This window comes from Chlamydotis macqueenii, chromosome W (assembly GCF_036417535.1).
Source record: "Chlamydotis macqueenii isolate bChlMac1 chromosome W, bChlMac1.mat, whole genome shotgun sequence".
NCBI classification, from domain to species: domain Eukaryota; kingdom Metazoa; phylum Chordata; class Aves; order Otidiformes; family Otididae; genus Chlamydotis; species Chlamydotis macqueenii.
This window is the reverse complement of record NC_141592.1, coordinates 45,894,950-45,904,479: the sequence shown is the minus strand read 5'-3', so window position 1 is coordinate 45,904,479 and position 9,530 is coordinate 45,894,950.

Here is a 9,530-nt window from a genome sequence, read left to right as displayed (position 1 = left end):
TTGTCAAGGAATAACATTTCACAGGTAGCCAAGAGCTATCACTTACAGCATTGTTATTATTTACAGTGCTGCTGAGTTTATGTCAGGTGTAGCTAAAAGAACAGCCTAACTTCACTGGGAGTTCAGCTTGAGCATTAATTTAGCTTTGTGACTTTCTTTTTTCATCCTAAATGTACATCCATGTCTGCATTCCCTGTTTCTACTGAACACCATGGGTTATTCTGCACCACTTCATGAAAAATACATTGAATTCTCCCCAGTAATATCAGTAGATAATTCCCCATAATGATACAAATAGAAGAAATGTTGGATACCTGGAGTATCAGGGACACTTAGTGAACAATCCAGACCGAATGGAATTGTTATGTTTGTGAGCAGCAGGCCTCAAGGACATCACTGAAGCCACTTGTGAGAAAGTAATGAAGCTTCCTGTGAGAAAGTACTGAAGCCACCTGTGAGAAAATAATGAGGCCGCCTGTGAGAAAGTAATGAGGCCACCTGTGAGAAAGTAAACGAAGCAACCTTGAAGAAGATGGTAAATAACTTTGAGAAAGTGAAAACATGAAAAGTACAGGACTTTCCAGGTTAACGGACTTTCCAGATTAGCTAACTGCAAGTAGGAGGGATATGCAAATGTAACCATTACAGCTTAAGCCAATCATGCAATGACTAGTAGGCATATTTTATCTTAGCAATATAAATATGCGCACCCGGGACTAATAAATCGAACTACGCTTATTACTCATATTGGGTGTTTTGTCGTACGTTCCTCCGTCGCTCGCAAAGAAACTCTTTCATCTTTCTATTCAGAACAAAGGCAGAGAGTATCCAAGATATCATAAGTTTGTTCTTTCATTTACTAGGACATTTAGCCAATTTTTACAGATTCGCGTGGCTAAGATATCAACCTCCTAAATTTTGGGAAAACTGAATTCAAATAGGCCACTCTATGAATCTTTTCAATATACTGTCTGAGAAACTCTCTTTCTACCTGTGTAGAAGGATTTCTGTGCTAGTATACACTCAACTATATGTCATAGTTTAGCTACAGTCAGCGATCGAGTACCACACAGATACTCAATCACCCTCCCCAGGGGACGGGGGAGAGAATCGGGAAGAAAATAAAACTCTTGGGTTGAGATAAAGGCAGTTTACTAGGAGAGCAAAGGAAAATATAATTATATATAAAAATAATGATAATAATACTAATAGAAAAAAAAAAGAAGAATAATTAAAAAAAAAAACAAAAACAATCCAATGACTGATACAGCATGTCCCAAGCAGCAATCATGGAACGAAAAAAAAAAACTGTAAACAATCCAAAAACGATTCAGAACCCTGAGAGAAAAAAAAAAAAAAAGAGGCAGTTTATCAGCTCACCCCCTCACTTAAGTACTGAGCCTGATGTTTGTGGCATGGAATACTCTCTTTGGCCAGTTTGGGTCAATTATTCTGTTTGCCTTTCTCCCAGCTTCCTGCATCTGCACATTATCGAAACCTGGGAAGACAGACCTTGGTCTCTCTAGCAACAAATAACAACATCTGTGTGTTTATCAACATTATTTACATATGAAATCCAAAACAGATCAGCTACTGAGAGGAAAATTAACTCCATCCTAGCCGAAACCAGGACACTTCTCATTCCATAACATTTGCGTCATGCTTTGATATATACACACAGATATCATTTGAGTTCCACCTGTCATAAGAGTCTTTCAGGGCAGGAGGGATGGTATGTAGTGTGGGGTTGTTGCAGGCTGCATCTGGAGCTCACAGCTGGTACATCTGGCATGACTGGTATATCATGTCCATGGTCTGAGAGTTGAAGATGTTGATCTCGAGGAAGTTGTTGGGTGCCAGTTCTGGTTCCATCACAGCTGTTTCATCAAAGTTCATTCTTCACTGATCTGGGAGATTCTTGCTGCAATACCTTTGATATAACATATATTAACTACAGAAATTATGACATACAGTATTATATAGTAGTTAAAATCATACAGTTCAAATTATTGGGTGTTTTCACCTAAAATCAAATCTCCCTTAGGTACACATCAGACTTCCCCATCCTCCCACATCACCCACCAAGTACACCCATGTCCTTGAGCAAAAGCAATCCCATGCATGGGTTTGCCTTTGCCCAAGGGAGGAATAACCCAGACTGTCTTCCCCAATATATTCCTTACATGCACCACAGGGACTTTATCCCATTGTACAGTATGTAAAAGTTCTGATTGGGCAGGGTCAGCTTGATTGGTGGATCCCTGAGTGTTGACTAACCAGGTGGCTTTTGCTAAATGTTTATTCCAATTTCTGAAGGTCCTACTGTCGTAGTTCAGCCTCAGTCGGGGCCAGACTACACGGTCTCTCTCTCTCTCACTCCCCTCACCCTCTGAGAGAATAGAGGGAGATGATATAAGAAAAACGGCTCAAGGTTTGAGATAAGGACGGGGAGAAATCCTTAAAGTTACCATTACGGACAAAACAGACTTGACTTGGGGAAAACTATTCATTTATTACTAAAACTAGCAGGAGAATGAGACAGATAACCTCCCCCCACCCCTCCCTCTTCCTGGGCTTAACATTATCTCTGCCACCTTCCCCTCCCCGAGCGGCACAGGGGGGGAAGAGGAAATGGGGGTTGCGGTCAGTTCATCACACATTGTTTCACGCTGCTGCGTCATTGCTGGGGGAAGAACCCCTCTGTGTGAGGGATTTCAGTGATGGTCCATGTAGGGCCACTGTGGGGAATTGTAAGCTGCACACAGCTGTGAGAACGCAACCTTGGAAAGGGGAGCCAGGAGGGTTGTTATCTCAGAGAGGGGAGCTAGGAGGGTTGTTATTGAGCAGGATGTTGCTGCTATCCGGGAACCGCTGTTAGCCAGCAGGGCACGTACTTGGCAGGCCTTGCTGCATGCGCTGGCCACACGTGCATCAACACCTGGTCAGTACTCTTCCACTGAATCTGCTGAGGGGATAAACAGAGGTGGCTCGGAGCGGAGGGAGAGAGAAAGGACCCAGAGCACACTCTACAAACAACAGGGGACACCCTGAAGGTGCTGCGCCTACCTCCCTTCTCTGCTCTGACCCCGCTGATCATCATCCTCCTGCTCAGCGGTGTCTCCGGCTTAGTTGGGTTGGTAAGACTCTCACAAAGGGAAAACAATATGCTGGTAACTGCTTATGCTAGGAACTGTAACTGCTTATAAAAGGCTATAATAGAGCAATAAATACTGTTGTGCTTTCAAATATCATATGCTGGGTGAACTTTGTGCATAGGAATCCTACGAACCAGTTACACCCTCGCATTCCTCCCCTGCTCCATCGTGGGGTCCCTCCCACGGTCCACAGTCCTTCATGACTGCTCCGACGTGGGGCTATCTCTTCCACAGGGTGCAGTCCCTCCAGAATGGCTGCCCCAGCGGGCCCTTCATGGGCCACAGCGTCCTTCAGGCATCCACCTGCCCCTGTGTGGTGTCCTCCATGGACTGCAGGTGGATCTCTGCTCCTCCGTGGACCTCCATGGGCTGCAGGGGGACAGCTTGCTTCACCATGGTCATCACCAGAGGCTGCAGGGGAATCTTGGCCAGGAGCTGCATTACTCCTCCCCCTCCTTCTGAACTGACCTTGGCGTCTGCAGCTGTTCCTCTCACAAGAAAAATTCTTCACCACAGGCTGGCAGACACCTCTCAGGATCTTTTACATCTCATTCACTTCTCATCTCCTCTCCACTTCTTGCAGCCAGGCCAGGCCGAGTCAGGCCCAGTCAGCTGCCCGGCAGGAGGCCAGAGGGTGAGGCCTGCAAGGCCCACAAGGCTCGGGCCTCCCCATTTCTGCCCCTGCTCAGCTCCTTCACATCTTCTCTCCTTTTTTTTCTTCTGTTTTTCCTCTTCTTAAATATGTGATCGCAGAGGCATTATCAGGGAACATTCTGCCACCAATCGGCTCAGCCTTGGCCAGCAGTGGGTCCGCCCTAGGCCTGGCCGAGTCCACTGAACAAAGGGGAGCAACTTCTAGCAGTTTCCTACAGAAGCTACCACCTTAGGCCCCCCCTCACTAAACAACACCAGAACACCTACCACCCATTGCTTTCAGTGTAGTTTTCAGCAGTCCATTGTACTGTTCAGTCGTTCCAGAGGCTGATGCGTGATAGGGGATGTGATATACCCACTCAATGCCATGCTCTTTGGCCCAAGTGTCTATGAGGTTGTTTCGGAAATGAGTCCCATTGTCTGACTCAATTCTTTCTGGAGTGCCATGTCGCCGGAGAACTTGCTTCTCAAGGCCCAAGATGGTGTTTTGGGCAGTGGTATGGGGTATGAGATATGTTTCCAGCCACCCAGTGGTTGCTTCCACCATCGTAAGCACATGGCGCTTGCCTTGACGGGTTTGTGGGAGTGTGATGTAATCAATCTGCCTGGCCTTTCCATATTTATATTTCAGCCATCGTCCTCCATACCACAGAGGCTTTAACCGCTTGGCTTGCTTAATTGCTGCCAGTTGCTCTGTTTCCATTGCTTTAACCACCTCCACAGAGCATTTGACACCATCCACAAGTCTGCAACTCGTCGTGTAGTACTCCACACAGCAGCTTTCAACTTTTGATATTTTCCTACAATATGACAAGACCCATCAGTGAACAGGGCGTATCGCCTCTCATTTTCTGGTAGATTATTATATGGTGCCCACTGTGTGATCAGCGTGACCCAGTTACTCCATGTAGCATCAGTTGCATGATGAGTAGAAGAGACCCTCCCTTTGAACATCCAGCCCAGCACTGGCAGTCGGGGTGCCAGGAGGAGCTGTGCTTCAGTACCAATCACTTCTGAGTCATCTCAAACGCCTTCATACGCTGCCAGTATTTCTTTTTCAGTTGGAGTATAGTGGTCCTCGGATCCTCTATATCCCCTGTTCCAAAACCTTGAGTCTCCCCTGGTGTTTTCTGCCAGAGACTCCAGGTAAGGCCATTGTCCCTGTCTGCAAGGTAAAGTACATTTTTAACATCTTGTCCTGTTTGGACTGGCCCAAGGGCTACTGCACAAACAATCTCCTGTTTAATTTGTTCAAAGGCTTGTTGTTGCTCAGGGCCCCATTTAAAATCATGCCTCTTTCGGGTCACTTCATAGAGAGGGATTACAACCATACTGTAATTTGGAATATGCATTCTCCAGAAACCCACAACACCCAGGAAAGCTTGTGTTTCCTTTTTGTCAGTTGGTGGAGCCATAGTTGTTTTTTTTTGTTGACCACATCCATTGGAATGTGACGACGTCCATCTTGCCATTTTACTCCTAAAAACTGGATCTCTTGTGCAGGCACCTTGACTTTGCTTCATTTTATGGCAAAACTGGCTTTCAGAATGATTTTCATTATTTTCTCCCCTTTCTCAGAAGCTTCTGCTGCTGTGTTGCCCCACACAATGATGTCATCAATGTATTGCAGGTGTTCTGGAGCTTCACCCTTTTCCAGTGCAGTCTGGATCAGCCCATGGCAAATGGTGGGGCTGTGTTTCCACCCCTGGGGCAGTCGATTCCAGGTGTACTGGATGCCCCTCTAAGTGAAAGCAAACTGTGGTCTGCATTCTGCTGCCAAAGGGATGGGGAAAAACACATTGGCAATATCAGTGGTGGCATACCACTTGGCTGCTTTTGACTCCAGTTCATATTGAAGTTCTAACATGTCTGGCACAGCAGCACTTAGCGGTGGTGTAACCTCATTCAGGCCACGATAATCCACCGTTAACCTCTGCTCTCCACTAGATTTTTCTCACTGGCCATATGGGACTGTTAAAAGGTGAGCGGGACTTGCTGATCACTCCCTGGCTCTCCAGCTGATGAATCAGCTTATGGATGGGGATTATGGAGTCTCAGTTGGTGCAATACTGCCGCCGGTGCACAGTTGTGGTAGCAATTGGCACCTGTTGTTCTTCAACCTTCAGCAACCCCACAATGGAAGGATCCTCTGAGAGACTAGGCAAGGTGGACAACTGTATGGTTTCCTCCATCTCTAAAGCACCTACACCAAAAGCCCACCGGTACCCTTTTGGGTCCTTGAAATACCCACTTCTGAGGTAATCTATACCAAGAATGCACAGAGCATCTGGGCCAGGCACTATGGGGTGCTTTTGCCACTCATTCCCTGTCAGGCTCACTTCAGCCTCCAATACAGTCAGCTCTTGGGATCCTCCTGTCACTCTGGAAATACAAATGGGTTCTGCCCCATTATATCTTGATGGCATCAAGGTACATTGTGCACCAGTATCCACTAGAGCCTTATACTCTTGTGGGTCTGATGTACCAAGCCATCGGATCCACACAGTCCAACAAACTCTGTTGTCCCTCTCCTCTACCTGGCTGGAGGCAGGGCCTCTCTAATCCTGGCCACACTATTCATTGTTCATTTCTTTTAAATATGCGTCAGAGGTCCCTTTGAGAGGGTTAGAAGTAAGATTATTCCTTCTGCTCTGCCTATTGGAGACTGGTGCAGCAATTTTCCGGGGACAACCTCTATTTGCAACTTACATACCCATGGTGCCAGCATGGCAAATGGAAATCTTGCAAAAACTGGAGAGTTTGGGTGTGTGTTGGTGGTGGTTTTTTTTAAGGTGAGCTGCTCCTGCAGGTGTGCAGAGATGGTGTCACACACCTGTGCCCTCACAAGCCTTTGAGGGACATGGGGCTGGTGGTCTCCATAGCTGCTGGCTTAGAAGGATGGGGACAGGAGCCACAGAAGCCATCCTGCAAGCACTGTAGCTCTGCTGTGACATTCCAGTGGCTGTGGTGCGATCCCCCCTCACATTTGTGCCTCATGTCCTGTTCAATAGGGCCCCATGCCCACTCACCAGCGCCCTTTGCATTCCCATTTGTTTTCTTTGCAACAACCTGCATCCCTGGCTCCTTCAGCCTTTATTTATTTTACAGTTTACGGTAGCAGCTCTTGGAAATTCACTGTAACTGCTCCACAAGTGCTCCTCATGCACAGAAAAATAAATTCACTTCAACAAATTGAGAACTGGAGGTTTTTAAAGCCCCTGTCTTATGCAATGCCAAAGTAACTGCAGTGCTACTTGCTCTGCTAAATAAAACATGTTGGAGAGTTTGAGAATGCAGATAGTTGATGTACAGCTAGAAATAATGAGGTTACATTTGCCTACTGTCTGAGGCCTCTTGCTGCAACACTAAAACCACCTCAAGAGTCCTGTGAAGTAAATTTAAATACTCTTTGATCTCTTCCCAAGACTTAGTCTTAAAAAAGGTAGTTAAATAGTCTCCCTTCTCCTGAAGAGCAAAGAGCGAGTTTAGATTTGAGGACAAGCTCCAGGGCCACGTCTTCAGGGACCACAGGCTCCACCACCTCCAGACAGCCCAGGGACATTTGAACAGTTGATGATGGTGAGGGTGAAGTGTGCCCCATGCAAAACAGCCCTTGAGCATCTAACATCCTTAGCCAAGCAGGAGAAATTCAAGGAGCAGGTTGGTTCCCCCCCCCCCCCCAAAGAATAATCAGAAATAGGTTCTGTCAAAAAAACAAACTTAGCAGCACCCCATTGTTATTATCTCCCCCACCATCAAGAACTAACAAGGGTCCCCCTTCAATACCACCAGGCTGCAGAAAACAGTCTTCAGCAGTGTTTTTATAAATACACACCTTTAAAGCCAGGTGGCCTTAAAATGTTATCAAATTTTTTTACACTGAGGGAGGAATGCCAGCCAGCCCCAGCCTCCACAGGCTGCTCCAAGTGACAAGCATGAAGACAGCAAAACATTCAAGTTAATGGAAACAAGTCTTTATTAATAACTTTTAATATCAGAAAAATAAAACTCTTATAGTTCTCTTTACAGCAAATATATAATATCAGTGCTTTGGCCATCATAAGTTAAAGGCCCTTTATCATAAAATATATAGTTTTTAAACTTTACTCAAATTGAATTTATAATCCCTATGACCTCCCTACATAACAAAAAGTGTAGTAAACTTAGCAAATACTAAGCTATATTGATAGTTTATCATTCTTAGTTTGTGGTTTATAGAAACAGTACACACACCTAATGTCTGTCAAGTCCTTGGCTTATTAGTTGTGGTGTACAATGCAATAAAATATAAAATACATGCTCAGTGAACATTTGTTCATATCTACAAGACTGCAGCTAGAGATTAGGTTTCAATACTGACATGTAACTATTCTACAAGCAATTATAGCATTAAAGTTATGCAGTACATAATATGCCATCAAGGCAACTCTTATACTGAAAATCAAAATACAGTTATTTGTAAACTTTTATATGAAATGTAACTCTTCAAGTGGAAATAAAAAATAAACTTTTCCTGTTTATTTACTAGTTCAGTATAACAAAAAGAAATTATATGTATATTAAGAAAAAAGCTTTGTCTCGGGAAAATAATGCTTAAAAAAAATTTTAAAAATCCACCAAAACTCCACTTTGTGTCTGTCTTTGTTTTTGTTGTTTTAATATATGCCAGTACAGATTTGGGAATCTACTGAGGATTTAAAAAAAAAAAAAAAAAAAAATAGAAACAGCCACAGGTTGAAATACAAGCAGCACATTCAAAAGACTTTCCCTTATGATTGGAAAGACAGTTTTGAAATGAAGTAAACTGATTGCAGGGCCACTGTCATGAATAATACCAGGGCACATATGCAACTCCCCATTTTCCTTTTCTATACTAAAAAAAAATATTTATATATGTGCAAGACAAATATGGATTTAATACAAAAATGCTTCACATTTTGAAACTACATACTCTCTAAAAATGTAATTTGAGAACAGCTTGATTGGACTAATGAACGGAATGTCAGCATCCTCACTATTAATTGAAGTATGTGCATCCCAAAGTCTTTACTGAAATGGGATGAAGCCATCTGGACTTTTCCACATTACATTTATAAAAACAGTGAGTAGGAATTCACAAATCAAGAGGTTCCTGATCCTCTGGACATACTGCCCTTAACACATCAGACAAAACAGAGGTGTGTTTTTATTATCTGAACCTGCCAATAACATCATCCATTTCAATAAATCAAACTATTTTTTTTTTTTTTAAAAAGTATTTGCAATGCTGAAGAATGAGGCATAAGTTGTTGCACAAAGCAGGAAAAAAAAAAAAAAAAAAAAAAGATTCCCCAAACCTGTTTTGCAAAACTGGCAGTGTAAAGAAGGCAGCATCGGAAGTGTTGTTTGATGTATTGATAATGCCACAAAACCCTCCACAGCAGACAAGTACTTCTGCATTTAGGCAATGAGGTTCATTGCTGCTGGCGTGCAGAAGTCAAACACTTAAGAGATTCTTTAGAAAGCACATAGAATTTCGTGGTTTTTTTTCAGTTGTGTAATTGATGAAAACTTCCCCTCACTGTGCCGTAATGTCACAGCAGATGGATCTCTGCTAAACCTGCCATCTGCTTACGCTGAACCAGACCAAGACCACCTAGGTTTAGTGTTACTGTAGCAGCCTTTTGAGAAAGTAAAATTTATTAACAACTTCAGCCTAATCCCAAGAAAGCCCAACAGTCA